This window comes from Pipra filicauda, unplaced genomic scaffold, assembly GCF_003945595.2.
Source record: "Pipra filicauda isolate LSUMZ 115617 unplaced genomic scaffold, ASM394559v2 scaffold574_size374424_pilon, whole genome shotgun sequence".
Lineage (NCBI taxonomy): Eukaryota > Metazoa > Chordata > Aves > Passeriformes > Pipridae > Pipra > Pipra filicauda.
Window position 1 is genome coordinate 286,053 of NW_024104725.1, and position 4,165 is coordinate 290,217.

General features: G+C 54.5%; 1 long non-coding RNA gene across 2 annotated transcripts; it reads right to left on the bottom strand.

Annotated features, from left to right (window-relative positions):
* Positions 1–1,438: 1,438 nt before the first annotated feature.
* On the bottom strand, positions 1,439–3,897 carry LOC113999731. Of its 2 annotated transcripts, none has more exons than XR_003544969.2 (2): positions 3,772–3,897; positions 1,439–1,611 (listed from the first exon to the last, which is right to left on the bottom strand). It is a non-coding gene; the product is annotated as an uncharacterized LOC113999731 (long non-coding RNA). The 2 variants fall into 2 exon arrangements; XR_005565906.1 differs by lacking the exon at positions 3,772–3,897 and adding an exon at positions 3,695–3,757.
* Positions 3,898–4,165: the final 268 nt, after the last annotated feature.

Sequence of the window (4,165 nt, forward strand, 5' to 3'; positions counted from 1 at the left end):
CCCCTTCCAACCCAAACCATCCCATGATTCTATGATTCCAAGATTCCAGGATTCTATGGGCAACGTGACACCTGGTTTGAAGGGTCAACGTTGGCCACCTTGTGCCTGGGAGAGGATCCTCCTCCCTTTCTCCCTTCTTTCTGCACGTTGGGGTTGTTGCTGCTCCTCCCCCTGTCCTGCCCCACCTTTCAGACCTGTGTCCACCCCTGGGTTGTTCCAATCCTCATGGAGATGCTGGGCCTGGCACAACGGATCTCAGGTGGCTTCTGGAGGGATCCACCCTCTCCACATCTGTCCAGGTGTTTCCCACAGCTGCCATTTGCTGCCCGGGGGAAAATTCAGCGGAGGCAACGTGCCCAAAAAGTCAGGCCCACAATCCAAATGAGAATTGCGGGTGTCTGGAGGACGTCAAACCTCTCTAACATGAACATCCCATGCAGTGGTGCAGCTCCACATCAAAGAGACTTCGAAAGAGAGCAGGAAAGACCTTGAAAGAGCAGTTCCTCCCATTCCTTTTCCATTCCTGACTCTCCATGGAGTGTTCCAGTCTTCTCCATAGCGCAGAGAGCTTGTGGGAAATGCGTCACACCTTGGAATGTCACGGCAGCTCCAGGATGTTGAACGGTCTTGGAGATGGAAGAGAAGGTGAATTCCTCCTGCAAAGTGCCTAATCTAGAGAGGAGACAACTCCTCTGAGAAGATCATTGCCCAGCATGAGGATAAACCACTCCCACTGCCCAGAAGGTCCTGCCCAGAGGCTGGAATGGCATAGGAATTCTGCTTTTCCCACGAAAATGAACTGCAGCCCAACCCAGGGGTGCGAGGGCTCAGCAAAGCAAAGTCAGACAAGAAGGACTTGGATTTTCCAACCCCAAAATGCAAATATTCCCCCTGAGGGGGGGTCTCAGTGGTTGCTCCTGTTCTGGGGGTCCTCAGAGGTCCCTGGATCGAGCGCATCCAGCTCCAGTTGTGCTCTGGCGCATCAGGGAACTGCCTTGGATGTGTGTGTTGTTGTTCTTCATCAAACCTGGAAAAATTCTCCTCCTCCCACTGTCAGGGAAAAGAGCAGGACGTCAAATCTTGTTTCAGAGATTCCACAGATTCCACAGCTGGGAGGGACCCACAAATCTTGGCTTGTCCACAAGGTGAGTTGTGTGTTTGGTGCTGCTCTCATCTCCCCTCCCTTCGCTTCCCAGCCCTGGCACCTGGCACTGATCCCCTCCTGAGGGGAAAAAATGGGATCAGGACCTGTGGGATGCCTGGATAGAGTCAGATCCACACATCGCCCCTGCTCAACGTCATCGGGCACCGGGGGTTTCGTTTCCTTTAAATCTTTTTTAAAAAGCAATAAAAGGCCTCCTGGAACAGTCGGAGCGCCGAACATCCACCAAAGTGACAGCCTGTCAAAGCTGCCTCGCCGAGAAAACCTGGGCCCAGCAAATTTTTAAGCAGGAAAATTTATTCGCCGTGTCGCTCATCTCTCCGGGGATGAAAAATGGCCGGGGCTCCCTCATTTCGCGCGGAGTCCTGGCAAAGCGGCGCCGCGCTCAAACGAGCGGATCGGCCTCGAACAGGACCAATTCATCATCTGGAACAGGCGGAGGCGACAACCTGCCCCGGAAAAAAAAGAAGGGGAAAAAGGATTAAGTTGTGGGTTTTATCCCGGCCTAAATGATCTCGCCCATTAATTTGACACGACAAGGGCTGCCGAGCGCGACGTTTCCCTCGGCCGGGATCTAACGCGGGGCTCTCTATTAACCCGTCACCTTTGCCACTTCCAGCCCCTTCTCCAGGGGGATTTTTCCAGGGGATTTTGGTGCTAGGTGCCTGCTGGCTGCGCTGAGGTGGCGTTGGATGGGTTTAGACCTGGAGAAGAAGCCCTTCTGCCCCTGGAGATGGGTTGGGAACGGATTTTGCCGGAGATGGTTTTGATAGTAATTCCAGATTTGATCTATTTTTTTTTTTCACACTGCCAAAAATTCCAGCTGGACTTTTGTTTGACTGTCTGCACTTCGGGATTTTCACCCATCCATGGAAGTGTCCAAGGCCAGGTTGGATGGGGCTTGGAGCAACCTGGGATAGCAGAAGGTGTCCCTGCCCATGGCAGAGGGTTGGAATTAGACGGTCTTGAAGGTCTCTCCCAACCCAAACCATTCTGTGATTCTTCCACTACTCTTGAGCTTGGAGAAGATGATCCTTGTAAAGGAACTTGCTGTCACAGACCCTCTTCTTTCCAAGTTTGTATCCCACAGGATTAGTCCAAACAGTCCTGGATCTTCTCTCCAGCTCTCCAGGGCTGTGATCCTACTTTTTGTCCTGTTCTCTTTCCTCAAGATCCCAGAATCACAGAGTCACTGAGGTTGGAAAAGACCTCCAAAAGACCATGGAGTCCAACCTCTGACCCAACCCCACCTTGTCCCCCAGCCCAGAGCACTGAGTGCCACGTCCAGTCCTTCCTTGGACACCTCCAGGGATGGGGACTCCAAACCTCCCTGGGCAGCCCCTTCCAGTGCCCAATTAATGTCTCTCTAAAGAACTTCTTCCTAACGTCCAGTTCTGGGCCCCTCATGGCAAGGTGGACATTGAGAGGCTGGAGTGTGTCCAGGGAAGGGAACAGAGATGGGGAAGGGTCTGGAGCAGCAGGAGCAGCTGAGGGAGCTGGAGGAGATCATCCTGGAGAAAAGGAGGTTCAGGGGGGACCTTCTCATTTCCACAGCTCCCTGACAGGAGGTGGAGCCAAGTGGGAGTTGGGCTCTGCTCCCACAAGGAACAGGAGGAGAGGAAACGGCCTCAAACTGTGCCAGGGGAGGGTCATGTTGGACACTGGGAAGAATTCTTTCATGGAAAGGGTTGTCAGGCATTGGAAGGGGCTGCCCAGGGAGGTTTGGAGTCCCCATCCCTGGAGGTGTCTGAGGAAGGCCTGGACACCCTCAGTGCCCTGGGCTGGGGGACAAGGTGGGGATTGGACACAGCTTGGACTCCACGACCTTGGAGGTCTTTTCCAACTCAATAATTCTGGGATCCTGAGTTCAGCAAGGTGAACACAGAGGTGGACTTTTCCAGGATGTGACAATGACACAACCAGCCGGTCACAGCTGCAGCCTGAAGGTCTGACCTTGGTCCTTGGGCACAGCCGTGATTTCCCTCCTCCCACCTCGCTGGGACCTTGCCAGGCCCTCCCTCCGGGCCCCATCACGTGTGACACGAGCGTGGCCACTTGCAGGGCAGTTCCAGGGGCTGCAGGGACAGGGATCAGCTCCCTATTTAGAAATGCTGACGGGGCAGGAGCTCAGATCCAGCACCCTGGGCAGGGACACCTTATGGATCTTAATCCCCCGAGAGCTTTGATTGCAAAACCGAAATCAAAACGAGACGAAACCTTCCCTTTCCTTCTTCCCTAAACCCTCTGCTCTCAAAGAGGGATTTCAGTGGTTGGGGTCGGTCCCTCTAGAAGCACAAGGGAGCTGATGGGTGTATTTTGGTGCCATCCTCACCCAGCTGGTGCCGTAAGAAGGTCAGGGACACCTCAACGTGCCTTCCCGGCCTCAAAATCTGCTGCCCCGTCAGCATTTTTCCTTTCCCCTGGCTAAAATCACCCTCCCCCCCAGATGCGCCAGATGTTGCACAAACCCTTTGTGAACCCGTCCTTGTGCCTGGTGACATAGCCCTGAGGGGTTGGCAGGAGGTTTGTCACCTGCAGAGCTCCGTGCAGGGGATCTGTGGTGACGTGGAGCTCCCTGTGGATGACCCTCATGACACTTTGTCCCTTACCCGGCTCAGCCACTCCACGTGGTGACGTCTCTCCCCTAAGGTGCTCATCTGTCTTCTAAGGTGCTTCCAGGGAATCCCAAAGACAGGTTTCCCCGCTGTGATGTCACCTGTGGGTGCAGACACATTCCCAGCACTCCGAGCACTTGGCTTTGCCACTTCCTGAAGCCTTGGGAGACCCTGGAGAGGCACATGGAGACGTAGAGATGTTGCAGCCCCAACAGGGAATTCTGGAATGGTTTGGGTTCAAGGGGACACCTAGGGACACCTTCCACTAGCCCAGGTTGCTCCAAGTCCCGTCCAACCTGGCTTTGGACACTTCCAGAGATGGGGCAGTCACCACTTCTCTGGGAATTCCGCCCCAGCCCCTCATCATTCTCCCAGCCAAGAATTCCTT